This window comes from Microtus pennsylvanicus, chromosome 9 (genome assembly GCF_037038515.1).
Source record: "Microtus pennsylvanicus isolate mMicPen1 chromosome 9, mMicPen1.hap1, whole genome shotgun sequence".
Taxonomy (NCBI): domain Eukaryota; kingdom Metazoa; phylum Chordata; class Mammalia; order Rodentia; family Cricetidae; genus Microtus; species Microtus pennsylvanicus.
This window is the reverse complement of record NC_134587.1, coordinates 84545988-84562383: the sequence shown is the minus strand read 5'-3', so window position 1 is coordinate 84562383 and position 16396 is coordinate 84545988. Positions and strand designations below refer to the sequence as shown.

General features: G+C 39.8%; 1 protein-coding gene across 6 annotated transcripts in view; it reads right to left on the bottom strand.

Annotated features, from left to right (window-relative positions):
* The window catches only part of Sorbs2 (sorbin and SH3 domain containing 2), a 303969-nt gene extending 296034 nt beyond the window's left edge, over positions 1-7935 (bottom strand). For 3 of the 6 annotated variants that reach the window (XM_075986643.1, XM_075986677.1, XM_075986681.1), the window contains exon 1: positions 7575-7776. The gene's annotated coding sequence lies outside the window, so the exon portion shown is untranslated. Of the gene's footprint in view, positions 1-7574 lie in introns of all 6 variants that reach the window. The other 3 variants (XM_075986684.1, XM_075986674.1, XM_075986680.1) reach the window with 3 other exon arrangements.
* Between the last annotated feature and the right edge of the window lie 8461 nt (positions 7936-16396).

Below are 16396 nucleotides of genomic sequence, written 5' to 3'. Positions count from 1 at the left end.
CTATTCTGAGCACATAAGGTGATATAAGAAAACTTTAGGAATGTTGTTAACCTGAATAAATGTTTCTTCAAAGCTGGTATGTGTGTAGATCCTGGAGGGGGCGGGGCCTAGAGATCTGTTAGAAGGCTATTGCCATAACCACGACAGAACAAAGCACAATACATTGCCCCAGTGACTTTCCTGCTGGTGTGATAAATGCCATGACCCAGAGAGAAAAGGGTTCATTTGGCTTAACAGGTTATAGTCCATCATAAAAGGGAGCTGAGGCATGGACTGGGGGCAGGAACTGAGGCAGAGATCATAGAGAGAGATCACAGCTGAAGCACACACCTTACTGACTTACTTTGTGCTTCTGGCCTGTTTGCTCAAGACTGGTACCTCCAATAGTGGCCTAGGATCTCCTCCATCAATTATCAATAATAATAAAAATGCCTACAGTCATGACTATAGTAGGCCCATGTGACAGGGGTAACCCCTCAACTCACTCTCCCTAGGTGTGTCAAGTCTACAACCAAAAATACTCATTGTATCTATGAACTGGTGCAGTGGAGAAGCTGGGGAAAAATGAGTTGAAAGGAGCAATAAACCCACATCTTCCTTCTAAATGTTGTTAGCTAAAAATATACAAGGTATACAATTTGAACCACAAGTTGAATATGGATATGAAGTAGAGAAGAATTGCGATGTGGCATTCCTGCAGCAGTCATGTTTCAAGACATTTGAATTTGGTAGATGGTTTTCTGATTAAAATATCAGTAAAGAGAATATAACGCAAATAAAAGGAAGACATAGGGCAGTGCTGCATCTCCCTAGATTCTGATGTCTTCTTAAATAATACACTCATTCTTTTAAAAAATATAACAATGGGATAAAGTCACTAGGCACGTGTTAACCAAAGTTTGTAAATAGGACATAGGTTACAGCATAGACTTTTCAAATGGAGGCTACCAAGAAAACTTGCAATTGGCATATTATCTCATGAAATGGAAGAAACATTTACTTTAATTACATAAAATACAAAATTATAGCCTACTGGGTTGTTCTCAAGTCCAGAAATCATTTTTTATCAATATAACTGCACGTTTGTCCAATACACAGTGGTCAGTCTTGAAACCACATACCTACAAACAACAAAAATAGACTCAGCAGGCTTTATACAATGTGTCTAACAAGCGGAGTTAAAGGCAAAAAGGTTCTCAACTTGAAGGTCAGGAAGGGGAATAGGAGTTGAAGGAAGAAAACTGGGAGGGGCTGGAGGGAGGAAAGGAAGAGCAGAAGTAATAAAATTCTTTTTCAGCTAAAAAATTTTTAAAAATAACTGGTTTTGAGTGAAAAGGTCAGATGCTTCTCATTGGACACTGAACAGACCGATAGCTTTTAACTTGGCGTCCTATTTTTCGTTTAAATGCCACAGACTCAGGATAAGTATTGGGACAAAAGGTAAAGGAAGACCTTTGTCTCTAAGGGTCATGGCCTTGGCATTTATAGTTTTTCCTTTTTTAATGTTGTTTCTCTTCTTTACCCTCTCTCCTCATCCTGAACAATGCAACCTGAGCGTATGGCTAGATTTCAGTAATAGTAACTCCCCTGCTGTAGTAATGAGACATTTCAGAACCCTGGTCTCAGGTAAGGAAATCTCAATTTTCAATTCTCATAGCCTGGAATGGAAAGGTTTTGTTTCTTCTAGTTGCTGAATTTTCTTTGCTTTTGAATATCTTAGTATGCCTCTAGTTTCAAACTCTGGGGGTGACATCAGATGCTTCTCTACCAAAGCAACACATTCAGCTTTTTCTTGCTCAGGTGAGAAAGGCACACCGCAGCAGAGTGATAGACGGTATAGGCACTGTTCACCAGGTCTCCAGGCTCCATATATGCGGTGTGAAACAAGTCCCAGCGCACTCTTCTGTTGGCTCTTCTACAGAACGGGATTTACAAAAACCCTTTCTTTTGAGTGTTTACAAGTTTAATTTATGCAATATACTTAGAACATAGTCCAACCCACAGCAAGTTCTATCTCAAGATGTGATTATTAATTTGAATGTGACTGGTTCTTTTCTTTTTTTATCTTCATCATCATTATATTCTTCATTATTTAAAACAATTTTCAAATATGAATATATTTTGACCATATTCTTCCCCTCCTTGAAGTCCTCCAGATCTTTTCCCTCCCTCCCTGCCTAACTTTAAGTTCTTTCCCCCCAAAAAAGCACACATAAAACTTGATACCACAACAAAAATACCCAAACCAAGAAAACAAAATAAAACCACATCCAAAAAAAAATGATCTAACTATAATCAAATAAAAGCCCAACTAAAAAATCTGTGGAGTCCAATAAAACAGTTGATATACCTACCTTGTGTCAATCTATTAGAGAAATCTGATTTTCCCTCTCCCAGCAGATATAAGTGATGGCTCAATCTTTAACCTTTATCCCAGTGTCTAGGTTATCATTCATTCATTCATTCACTTAAAAAAATGTATATATAGGAAAATAAAATACAATGAGATAAAACAAAAACTCTCACATTAAAGTAGGGCAAATCAAGAATCAGAGACCCCTTGTTTTCTCACTCTGAGGTCCCCTGAGAACACTGAACTGAAGCCATAATGTGTTTACACAAAGAAGCCAATCTCTTAATCCTAATCTTTTCACTTTTAATATGTATCTTTATTTGTTGAGGGTCTTTTTTTTTTAATTTTCGAGACAGGGTTTCTCCGTAGCTTTTGGTTCCTGTCCTGGAACTAGCTCTTCTAGACCAGGCTGGCCTCGAACTCACAGAGATCCACCTGCCTCTGCCTCCCGAGTGCTGGGATTAAAGGCATGCACCACCACCAGCTGGCTTGAGAGTCTTTTTTTATTAACATGGTCCATCTTTTTCTCTAAGAATAAGTTGAGCATACTTTTGAGAGACATTTGAGGTGTGGTGTCATGACAGCGGGTGACTATCTCTGTTCTCTGGTGTTGGGTAAAGGGAATGTGAGTGTCTCTGTGAACCGAATACAAATGGAAGAGAGGCCCAGATGCTCCAGAAAGAAGCTGAACATCCACCCAGTGAACCCATTGAGATGTCTCCTTTGTGTCTGCTGGGAGGAAAACAGCACTGGTCATGTTTAAAGCAGGGAGGGAAGGAAGGAATCTTAGACTGATTGACTCACAGGTCATAAACCCAGATTCTGCCTTCAAACGATCCCTCACTGACATCATCCTAAACAAAACAAGGCCAGCTTTGGTAGCACTCCAAGAGAAGAGCTTCATTGTTTTCCATTACCTGCCTGAAAGGGATGCTATGACGGCTGCTGCTGGCTGTTCCCAGGTATGTACTTCACATAATCCCTTTGGGCAAATCAGAATGAACATGCACTTGGCTTGGTCCACAGTATATACAAAGACTTGAAGGGGAGATACAAGTAGAGAGCTTAGATACTTGTAAGGCATGGAGAGGGGCTGCTCATAGAAGTCTTGGAAATACTTTATATATTCTCTGGTATTGAATAGGGTCAATCACATGATTCATGCTGTAGACCCTTCAACTGATTCCAAAGGTCCAACTTACTGCCCTGTTAATGCCTCAGCCTGATCTCTCCACCACTGTTAGAAGCTATCCCCCACCTCGCAGTAGGTAACAAACACCCTGGAGTCCCTTTGACCTGGTCTTAGCAACCCTTTCCACCAATGCACATTCTGGATCTGGCTCCCACACCAATGAGATCAGCCTATTATTTAATCGGTGCACATTAAGATCAACCTATTATTTATTTAGTGCACATTTATAAGGTTTTGTTGAGAGTCAGCTCAATCCCCTGGCGCTAGTGAGATCACAAGGATGCCAGGACAGAGTGGCCCAGGGTTGATGAGTGCGGCTAAACCTAAATAACATTTTTCCTGACATGCAGATTTAAATGTTTCTTCAGACCAAGTTTCTATACGCAAGCCAAGCTGGCCAGGAGCGTATGATCCTCCTGTCTCTGCTTTCTGAGTACTTGGGGAATGGACATACGCCATCATGCCTGGATCCTCCTCACATGTAACTGCCGACTCACTTTATCCTTCATGTTACTTTGGTAGGTGGTAGTTGGGTGCCAATGAGCAGTGTGCCTCCTGAGAAAAGAATGGTGCTAATGTCTTAAATAAAAACCAGGCTATCCTAAGTCACAGTGGTAGATTTAAAGGCATACGCTCTCTTTTCCTTGGAAGAACCCCAATCTGGTAAGGAAATAAAGATTATAAAAGTAAGGCAGACAGACTGCCATACCTCTAGAAGAGGGAAAGCTGATAGCTTGTCATGGTGTTCCTTCATCCAAAGTCCTCTGCTTTGCAGAGATTGTACTGTCCAATTAGAATGAGGCCTTCTCTTAATAAGCTCACACTCACAGATGAGGGAATGAGAACTGGTTGGAAGTTGGACATGATCAAAGGGGCATACGGGAGTAAACCTGAGAACGAAGAGTTGGCGAGATACCCACATTTGAAGGTCATCTTTGCCCGGGAGCCAGACTCCTCTGTTGTAATTGGAGTCTGGCTGACCCAGGACCTGAGTTAATTTTCACGGATGCTGTTCTTCACAGTGTCCCCTTACTCGCCCTTTGACAAAAGTTGCTATTAACAAAATTAAAATTTTGCTCTGTCTCTTAAAGTTAAGTTCCCTTTTTTGGCATTATTCCATGTCAAGCAAGTGGTCGATTTCTGCTACCAACATCAGGAAGTGACTGCTTCAGCTTCCTTATAGGCAACCAAGAGGGAAAAAACAAAGTATGTGAATGTTGGGTTCCTCTTCAACACTGCTGCCTACCACGATTTTGATGTTATTTTGGACCCTCCACCCAACAGCATGGTTTGAGTTAAGCATCTCTGTCTGTAGGCATTTATTGTTATCTTAGCATCCTGGAATGTGCTTGTCACACTCTTTGCTTTCCAGATAGCTTGTCCCTTCAAGGGTATCCTTTTGTCCTTCCTTCTTAAAACTTTGCCATCTACGGAGCCTTGTTTGCTAGGCACCTACGCTCAGGTCTGTATAAAACCCAACCAGGAAATAAATAACACTGACTCTATTCTTCCCAAGGCAATTTGCATTTAAATAGGATTCAAGGGCACCAGACTGAAAGGAAAGTTCTAGGGAAGTAGAAGTTTGGTATCAGGTAAGAGATGCAAGAGAACAGGGGAGCATGGGACAGATACTGAGACTCTGTAGGCCTTCCTAAGGTCTCCACTGGAAAAGTCCCTAGTCTAAAAGAGATTTTTTTTATCATAATTATTTAGTTTTTGAAATTGTAATGTAATTAGGTCTTTTCCTCCCTTCTCTTTCCTTCTTCCCTCTCACCCCTCCTATGCACCCCTCTTGTCCTCTCTCAAACTCGTGGCCTCTTTTGCTATAGATACATACAGATGCATAGATGCCTGAATATGTGAATCCACCCTGTTCAGTCCATATAGAGTTATCTGTATGTATGTGATCTCACAGCTGGCTGCTTGGTAGTGGAAAACCAGTTAGGGTACTCTTTCCTGGGGAAGATCATTGCTCCCCCTCTAACATGGAAGGGGAAGTGCCAGGGTTCTCCATGGAAGAATGTTGTCTGTGTCCGCGCTCTCATGCCCTCATAATAATGTCTCTATTTTATTTACAAGAACTATGTGTTATTATGTGTATTGCTGGTAATTCTCATAAGTCAGTTGTGTAGGCTTGATCCCCTTGGTTTTCACAGGAAGTGGAGCTTCCTGGGGTCAAGGCCCCACCTCTAGTTTCAGACTTCTAATACCACTTGGGAAATGCCATGTCCTTGTCTTTTATACCGTTATTGCTGCCCCGAAATGCTTCATATACACTGACTTTGTTTCTCCAGGATGACTTCCTGCTTTTCTTTTCCATTTCCCATTAGCAAGAACAGACTAACGCTATCTTAAGTACAACTTTACTGATAGCCGAGCGCAAGATGCTGTCCTGCTGGGATCTCATGTGCTAGCAGATACCAGGTCCTATACCCCATTGCCATTCCTCAAAGTTGTGAGCCCTGTGGTCATCTAGTCAATTGTTTATTTTCTCAAAAGCCATGTCCTTTAAAAATACTAAGAAATGAGATCTTCCCACATAGGAAAAAAATACTCATTTTACTTTATAGCTGATTCTTGAATGCTATAAATTAGAGTGTACATTTTTACATTTTTATCATTAATATATTGTACGATTTATGATTATTAAGCAGTGATTTTAAAAAAATGTTGGCTCTACTTACTGGTTGGACTTAATTGTTATACTCTATAAGTAGAATCATCCACATTTGAATAGAGAAACCCAAAATACCAAAGTCTATCATAGTAACATAATTGATAATTTTACAGAGGTAAATAAACTTAGTTCGACAGGTAAGAATTAAATGAATTAAAAACAATAAAATACCCCCACTGGATGTGGAAATTTAGAAACTCTACCAATGCCTTAACAACTAAAAATGAAAAAACTTTAAAAATTAACTGTACAAATAATCTGTACTACTTCCACGAAAAAGTCAGCGCTGGCAATTTGTTATGAAGAGTGCATTATCCGTGTGTCCTGCTGTTTGGAGAGAGCCGCAAAGGGCAGCATGACATCCCTGGCATTTGTGGCCAATGCCATCCGCAAATCTCTGCTTCTCTCAGGCCACCATTCGCAGCCCACGGATGCACGGATGGCCTGAGATGTCCCACGGAGGATGACACACGGCTTAACCAGTGAACCCTTCCCTGTGACCGGCAATTTAACATCTTAGACACAAATTAAGCACCCGGTGACATATAGGATAAACAATTGTGTGAGTTTAAAGACGGCGAAAACCATGGAAGCCCCCGCGCTGCCTGTTTCTGCTAACATAACTGACGGGGACGAGAGACAAAAGACACTCTTAGGAATCAACGCTCCTTGAAGCAATCACATGCCTCACCTAACGCCTATGTTTCTCAGGGGTCTTTTGTTACTCTGCGGCACACTGAATTATCCTTCCCATTACCCTGGCAACTCAAACAAGGACCCCTCACATGCTGATGACTTTGAGATGATGGTACTAGCTGCCAAAAATAGATGATAATTAAAGTATTTTAATTATTAAGCGGAATTGAGAAGTGTTTTTTTTTTTAAATAAACCTTGTATGTTAATCACAGAGGAATCCAATTACTAGTGGAATTCTTTCTCTCTGTTTGATCAGCAGTTTGGAGCTTTTTGTCTCCAAGGCTGGTAGATAATTGCAGAAATTGCAACAACCTTGAAGGCACATAGCCCCATCCTTCCCCTCCTGCGTTCCTAGTTATGAATGTAACAGAATGCGATGACTGAAAGCAGCATTATTAACCAGCTTACCTTGAGAACAATGGCAACATTAACAAAGGGGCTGTCCTAATAAAGGGTCTGCGCTCAGCCCGCTTAAGCAGTGGAAAGTGTCCCTTTATTCTGCCTAGCACCGGCTCAGCCGGAGGTTGACTATTTTAACGCAGGCAGTAGCCGGAGAACGGACAAAGCATTACTAGAAAGCAGAAAGCCTCCCCAGCGCCAGTCTTTCTGCTTCTTTCTTAAAAATCATAGGGGCTCAAAGGAAAAGGACCAATACCTTCAAGCGAGAACATTCCAGCACAGGAGCGTCGTCTTGGTGGTTGCTGTGCAGAATGAGTTGCTTGGGCATCCGTCCCTCTCTTAGACACGGGGCTGCTCTGTGGCTACAATCAACCCAAGAAGCCTTTGCAACGCATATGCACTGTTCATCTGGAACCGAAGGAGACTAAGCAGCTGGGCTTGGTGCTGTTCGCCTGCGGGCGTTGGATCTTTAGACCCTCTTCATCTGATTGGCTGCTTCCGAGTCTCGCTGTACTCCTCTGCCTTAACCTTTGGCTAGGCTCAATATATTTTCCCTAGGGATATAGTCAGAGAATTGCCCGTTAGGGACTCTGTGCCAGGTTAAATGGAGCTAGTTTAAAGAAGCAGGGACAGAATTCTCTATGGTTGGGTCTGTGCTTTTTTTTTCCCCAGAGTTCTGGGTAATCTACCTACCTAAGAGAGGTGGATATAATTTAACAGCAGAGGTTCTATGTTTCCTTCCTGAAAATGTCATGTGTCTCATACCGACATAACACACACTGAAGTGATCAGGTGGCTCCTCACAGCGCAGCTTGTCTGGATAATCAACCTGAAATCCAAACAGATGGGGATGACAGAAAATATCAAGAAGGTTATTAAAAATGCCAGGGGAGGCAGTGGATAACTCTACAGAAGCAATCTCAAGAAAGTGTTTGCACAGAAGCTCTTTACAGTATCTGTGATGTTTTACATAGTAGTGATACAAAAAAAACTGTAAAAATGACAAGAACTAAATATAATAACTTGATTAAAGTGTCTAGAAAAAACATAACAGACAAATATATCGTTACTTTCTGAAAGTACTAAAACTGAGAAAAGAGCCAAAAAGTATATCTTTATCAACCATATATATGTGTATATATAAATATATATGTGTATGTGCATATGTAAATATTTATGCAAATTATACAACATACATGTATATGTTTATATATTTATATAAATTATATATGCATGTATATATAAATATTAGGTTTGAATTGGTCAAGAGCTCCAGGTATTGAAAAATAATCATATATATGTGTGTGTGTATACTTATGCATGTATGTACATGCACACATGCAAACACATACACACACGCACATTAGGTAAAAAGACTTTAGAATGGAGCTAGTGAACTGACCACACACATTTAAAGTTTTCTCCCTCTCAAAACCCCACCAAAGGGATCACAAAGTTTTTACTTTGAAAATCTTTATGCAGAAGCATAAAATAATAGAGAAAAGTAGGAACGAGATTTAGAAAGGCAGGAGGCTGATAGACAGGTGGTTAGAGGAATCTTAAGCCAAAAAGAGGAAACCAAGAAGCAATGACATTTACAGCTACTAGCCCCGTTTCCCCACCCCATAAGCCTTGATTGATGGCACACTAGACCTGAGAAAGAAGGTTTGAAGGGGGCTAAACCACAGTAGATGGCACTCAGCTCAGGTGTGGTAGCACAAGCATGTTAGCCCAGCCTACAAGATACAGGTTGGAGGACCACAGTTGAGGCCAGTAATGGCTTCGTAGTAAGTTCCAGGTTATCTTGGGCTATATAGTGAAACCGTATCTACCTAAACAAACAACAACAACAATAACAAAAGACACACACACACTCATGCACATACCTTAAGAACAGCAAGTGGTTTGACTGTCTGCCCCTCAAAGTAGAATGCCAAAACTTTATTCTCTGCAGAGATTTGACCAGAAGGACTGTGAGCACACATGGGTCAGAATGAAGGTAGCAAATTGAATAAACATTAGAAATAATGGGAAATGAATGTGCGTACAGCTTCTAGGGCTTCCTTCCCATATTAAGCACCCGAGGGACAGGTAGCAGGATGCTCACTCTACAGAAAGATGATTTGAAGAGTATTTTTCTGTGGAACGTGACTGTTTCAAAAGATAGGACTTTTGGGGGGGGGGGTATTGTAGACTGACTCCAGGGTCTTTGAAGTTGGTACATTTGTTAAATTGCACAGGCTGGCCTTGAACTTGGAATCTTTTTTTCAGCCTCTGTAGTATTTAGGATTATAGGTCTGTAACACTAGTTCTGTCTCCAAAAGATAAGACTTGCAGGCTTTATGTCCAGACAGCTACTACTTAATCCCACCTTAATAAACTCTGTACATGAATTTTCAGAGTCCCGCTCTTATATGTAAGGTGATCAAATATCTAAAATAAAAGCAAAGAAAGGAACAAATCACAAATACAAGTTGGAAAAAATACTAAATTTGAGATAACAATATATATGTATATATACATATATATAAAGGTATGTATAGACAGCTCTCATTTAACATGGTATCGTAGCCTGTTTTCTATTCCTAATAACTCAGTACTAAGTTACCTCAAAAAGAAAGAGATAGATTTATTATTATTCATGTTTCTGATATAAAACTTCCTGACCTTCTTGATACCATCATCACAAAGACAAAGATGCGATATTTCTAAAAATTATTTCATATAGATGAAATGGTTGTTGTAAAAATAAGTAAAGATGTTTCAAAGGAGGTGCTGCTGGTAAAAAGGATGCACAGTAAAGGACCCTTGGAAACATTTCATAGAATTAAACGCACAAAAGATGCATATTCGAAACTGACCCAAACTCAGTACTATAATTTGCCAAAATCTAGAAAAGAAACACATTCTAAGTTAAATCAAGAAAGAGCAAGTCTGTGCCAAGAAAGAAATCATAATATTTTTCAATGTTTTAAAGTACAGCATACCAACTAAATATTAGTTTAAGAATTCTATTTCCCTGTACATTTGTAATTGATACCGTAAGAATTTTTAGTAAGATGAAAAAAATGTTTCCTGTTAAAGCTATTTGTCATAGTTTCAGCTCACATGATCATTCATACAAGCCTCCTTCTCCACACCAGCTAAGGGCTGATTATATTGCGTGCATGAAGAAAGACCAAACGCTGGCTATGATGGTGCCTGCCTGTAATCCGCTCTACTCACGAAGCTAAAGTAGAAAGACTGCTGTGTTTCAAGATCAGCATGGACTACACTGTTCCAAGGCAGTCTGGGCTATAAAGTGAGATACTGTCATAACAACAACAGTAACAACAAGCAACAAACAACAATGAAGGGCTACAAGAAATACAAGAGACACCAAGAGTCCTTTAACAGTGGGGCTTACATATCAAGTTAGAAAAGTGATCTTAAAAGCTGAATAAAATGTCAAAAAAGGAAAATTAAAACACAAAATTAGAAATATAGTCTTGGGATCTAACATAACAGGATATCAAGAGAGACTGTAAAAACAAACAAACCAAAAACAAAGGGAATAAAATCACTGCAAAAATAACTCAGTTAGCTTGAGTTTCTGGATTGGAAGCCTGGTCTGAGTACACATGATTGTTGACATGAAGGCTCGTAATTCAGGACTTTCTGAAAGTTTGGGGGCATAAAGTTTGCCATTTTTAAAAAGAACATTATATATTCCTTATAAAGGGTCAAAAATTAAAATGGAACAATTCTCTTCATAATAAGATTAAAAGCTGAAGGCAAAGTGAAAATGTCTTTAAAGTCCCAAGAGAAATGACTGGCTGCTTAGATTCTCATATCCAACTAAAATATCTCTCAGTTCAAATAGAGTAATTATGGGGTTTATGAATGCCTTTAAATTTTTTATTTCAATGATCTTTCTTGTGAGTTTATTAGAAGGTGTGTGCCCTGTAGCTATCTCTCTCTCTCTTCTCTCTCTCTTACACACACACACACACACACACACACACACACACACACACACACACGTGGCAGGAAGAGGACAGATAGAGACACAGTATGACAGGGAGAGAGAATATGACAAGGACATAAAAATATGATCAAGAAGTCAAGAAATGGCTTCTTAGAATAGTTTGGGGTAATTTTTTTTTATTTGTTTTTTTTTTTTTTTAGTTTTTTGAGACAAGGTTTCTCTGTAGCTTTCCTGGAACTAGCTCTTGTAGACCAGGCTAACTTAGAACTCACAGAGATCCACCTGCCTCTGCCTCCCGAGTGCTGGGATTATTGGGGTAATATTTTTAAAAAGACTATATAGCAGAAGTTGCATTGGAACAGACCAAAACTTTCCAGGATAAGTGGTTTCAGTCAGATAGAATGTGTATTTGGTATATTGAGAAAAGATTTGTATAACTGGGGGAATACTCTCAGATGTCTTAGCACTAAGTACATAAAACAGCTGAGTAACAAAAAGAAAGAAGTGATTGATTAAGAAAAGTTTTCATAATATGCCTGTAATTCTCCTTTGAGTATTTTCTTTACGGCTGCAGCAATGTCAACACATGTATAGGCAGAAGGTACAGCAGCAAAGGAAACTGGCTTTTCCAAATCTCCCTGGCAACACTCAAGTACCAATAACTCCTCAGCTAGGGTTGGGACTTTGTGCCCACCTTTGCTCTTCTATGCCGGCTTTTTGTCTGACTTGAGCTCATGCAGGTCTTCTGCATGCTGTTACAAACTTTGTGAGTTCATGTGTGCATCTGCCCCATTGTGTCTGGAAAATACTGTGTCCTGGATATCATCCACTGGTCTGGCTGGTAGCAATCTTTCTGCCCCCTAGTCTAAGTAAATCCCTGAGCTTTGAGACTATTATAGTTTGCTTTGGGGAGAGAGCCTAATTTCCATAGCTTATCTTGAGAGGGAAGAATTTTGTTTTTGCTATCTCTCTTGGAAGGAGAATTGAGCCAGAAATTTCAGTTTTGCCTCTGGAGTCTATTCTCTTTAGCTGGAAATATAGCCATGTGTTATTCAAGTTGGCAATTCTTTAACTTAAGGTGTTAGGCAGTGTTTTATGAACATCTTAGTGTGCATACTTTATAACTGCAATGGTGTACCCTACTGCACACCTAGCAATATGGGATGGTCTGTTGTCCTGCATGGTTCTGAACGCTGAAGATGATTGTAATGTAACTGTAAGAGTGCATGCAAACATATGCAGTCATGCAGAAGAAATAAAGAAGAAATACAAAATTGGTATGTCTGTTTAGAATACTTCCTCTGAAGGAAATACAAAGACCTGGACACTGTCTGCTGAGTCAGAGAGGGAACTGTGGGTAGGTGTGAAAGCCCAGCACTGCTGCCCACAACTGTGATCACATGAAATTATAAACACTTGGACGATGCAGTGTTTATTCTGTTGTCTGTAATAAAATAACTAATTTGCTCTGATTTTTAAATTCATAAACTTTGAAAGTTTTTAAGCTTTTGAGTTTTATAGTAATACTTAGCTTAAACTACAAATGAATTATACAGTTACACAAAATATTTTCTTTTTCCCTCTCCTTTCCGCCTTCTTCCCCTCCCTCCCTTCCTACCTTTCTTTTCTTACTTGGAATTGAAGCTAGGGTCTCAACCATGCTTTAAAAAATGGTCTACTATTGAACTATATCTCTCCTGTGATTTTTTTCACTTTTTATTTTAAAATAGGGTCTCAGGAGCTGCTGGTGTTGGCCTTGAATGATATTTGTAAACCAACCAGGCATTGAACTTGCAATGTCTTTCCTCACCCTTTCTAGACAACAGGAATTGCAAGCCTGTGTCTATCCCCAAACATGACTGCTTTCTCTGTTCATAACCTTGCTGTATAAGACTTTTGTTAGGTTTTTATTGACTTTTTACTTTTGTTAAAAGCTAAGACATACCCAAGTACACATTGTTCTAATCCTATGTGTGCCAGATCGTCAGTTCTACCGCTGCCATTTCCTCACTCAAAGGTCTCAGAGACGATGTGCACATGGAGCTGTTATTGCCAATGATGAGGATGCTTCTTCATGAACATCTCCAGAGGCTGGCTGAAGAGATGGAACTTCTCAGAAATGTGTCCTTGGTGACTGACTTTCTTTCGTTCCTTCTTTCTTTTCTTTTTTTTTCCCTAGATTTGCTTGTAAGCAGAAAATAAAACATGAACCTCCTTCTCTGTTGATAAAAGTTTTTTGTTGATGCTAAGGGGACACGTTTTAAACCATTTGAAGAATCTGTTTAGGTCTTCAAAAGCTTTAGTTAAAGCTGTTACAGAGTTTCCTTGAGTGGCAGTCACTCTTTTCAGTTCTCCTTTTCCTTCCTTCTTCTATATCTGCATATTCCCATAGTGTGCCAATCCCTCCTCCCTGGGCAGTTCCTTGGAAGCACCACTAGGAGCTACTTTGTAGCATACTCATCCACATTAGGAAGTTTGACATCTTAGCACAGCCTTGTTGGTTTCTCTAATCTCCCTCATGCTTAGTCACTCACTGAGTCACGGATGAACTTCTTATTCTAGGCACCCTTTTGTAATCCTTGGTGACATCACCCCAACTCATTCAGATGCTGCACTCATAGGTATTATGATCCTTCCAGAATGTCTTCAGTACCATACTATTGAAGTACTTTCTTTAGTTGAAACAAGATCTAGGCAAGGATTCTATTCTTATAGTGGGAATGCTGCTGTAATTTCCTTTTTTATTGGTTGGATCAAAGAAGGGACTTTTGGCCAGGCATGGTGACACTCCTCTTTAACATTAGTACTTGGGAGGCAGAGGCAGGTAGATCTCAGAGACTTCAAGGCAAGTTTGTTATTCATGGTGAACTCTAGGACAGCCAGAGCTACACAGAGAAGCTCTGGCACACAAAACAATTGGATTTGGATAGGTAAAAATCATATCCATGTTGGGATAGACAACAGATATTAGGAGAGGATGTGCTGAAGACTTGTCAACACGGAGCAGAAACCTGGAAGCATTTCTCCATTTCTCTGAAAGGTGCCTCGAGGAGCATCTGGGATGAGGAACTAGGTCATCTATGACTTCTTATAGCTCCTGTATCAAACAGGTAACACATGCCGATTGCAGTGCATGGTGATTTCTGAGTTCGAAGACACAAAGTCTATCAATGAAACACACCACAAAAGGCTCCAACCAGTAGCCTGGGAGATTGACCCCAAGCAAGAATGTTATTCTGTCTTTATTAAGTCTTGGCAAGCTTTCCTCTATAGATGAAAGTCTTTTCAGGAATCCATTTCCAGAACAGGATGCTTTTATCCACAGGTAAATAATTCCCCTTCACAATCTGCTTATCTAGAGCTGCCAAAAGTTTTTCAACTGTCTTAATATTGGGACTTAAAGACTCACCTTCATATTATATAAAGAATAGTAATTCTTGAGTCATTCAAACTACTCAGACCTAGCAGTGAATGCAATATTATAGGTGGGTATAGCCTTCCATTTTAATACTTGATTTAAAAAATTTGGTTATGGTCATTAGGGTCTATAGGCCACATCACTAGACATTTCTCCACATCTCAAGAGGGAGGCCTTCCTTAGATATTTGCCGGCTCCTGGATTCCAGTGAAACAGATCCCTCATTACTTCTGTCTCACTGCTCCTCGGCCTCACAACTGTTGCTATGGGGGAATGACTTGTGCCTGCCAAGCCGTGGCCACCACTGATTTTCCACTGTCTTTAACATTTAGTGTCCAGGCTAATAACTTGACGTAGCCTCTGTTCAACATGAACTATGGGTTTTGTTCACGCAGGTGTCCTGATGAACAAAATGTGAAATTCAGTCAAGCACAAGAGAAAGGGACCCAGGCAAGAGAAGCTCTAAACACAAGTGTGTAAAGCTGTTTCTGATTAGCACAGGAGACTCATTCACAGTAAAACCTTCTTAGTGTGTTGGAGGTTAGAGTCAGCTTCATACACGCTAGGTAGGTACTTTCTTACTGGGCCACAATCTCATCCCATTTAACATTTTTTTATAGGTGAGAGTATATTTTAAAATAAAGCAAAACCTACAAGTATAGTGAATTCATATGTCAGTAACACAGTAGTTGTGCTTATTGCTTTGTTATTTCTACAAAATACCTGATATAAACAGACAAAAGGGAAGAAAGAATTATTGTGCTCATGGTTTCAGAGGCTGCACTACACTGAGATGGGGGATGGGGTGGGAGTGAAGGAATATGATAGGTAGTCAAGCTAAAAGAGCCAGAGCAAAAAAGAACCCCAAGGACACACTTTCTATGACTCATTTCTCTCATTCGGGATCCCCCTCGTACTTTTTACCACCTACCAATAATGCCAGCCTATTGGGAATCCGTCATGGTGTTGATTGATCCATGCAATTGATCAGAGCCCTTGCAGTCTAATCGTTACTGGAAACGCCACTATAGAAACACCCAGAAGGGTGCTTCACTAATCTTCTAGATACTTTTTATCAAATCAAGTCTATAAAACACCGTCAAAATGAACCATTGCAGATATTTTATTACTAGTTATTATTATTAACAGGAATAAGTTACATATCTAATGGCATGCACTATACATTTATATGATTTGGCAAGGAACCAGGTTTATTTATAACACTCTCGTCACAAATACGTGAGCTCCGCAGTGTACCATGACCATACGATGTTTATGGAAGCACTGATGGTAGTCATGGTGACTGCAATTTTTCTGCTTTATTTTAACTTTATGAGATCCCCATTATACATGTAGTCTCTTTTTGAGTGAAACACCGTGAGGCACCAGACTGTATTTAGCCTGACAAAGCGCCACACCATTTTCTTAGCACAGCAGAAGGTGCACAAACAGGGAAAAAAATATCACACAGAGTATTTTTAAAGGTCACAGGTGGGACTGCCGTAACAACCATGGGCTGTTGTTTACTAAACGGATGGACGTGAATATTTTAGGCATGCTGAAGCTTTAATTGTACTGTTTATGCCATCATTTACCAAATGAGTAAGTCTTACGTGGCTCATATGAACATTTAGAGTCTCAACATTGTCTACTTGGCTGTCACACATAAAACAAGATACCTGTAAACCATAAA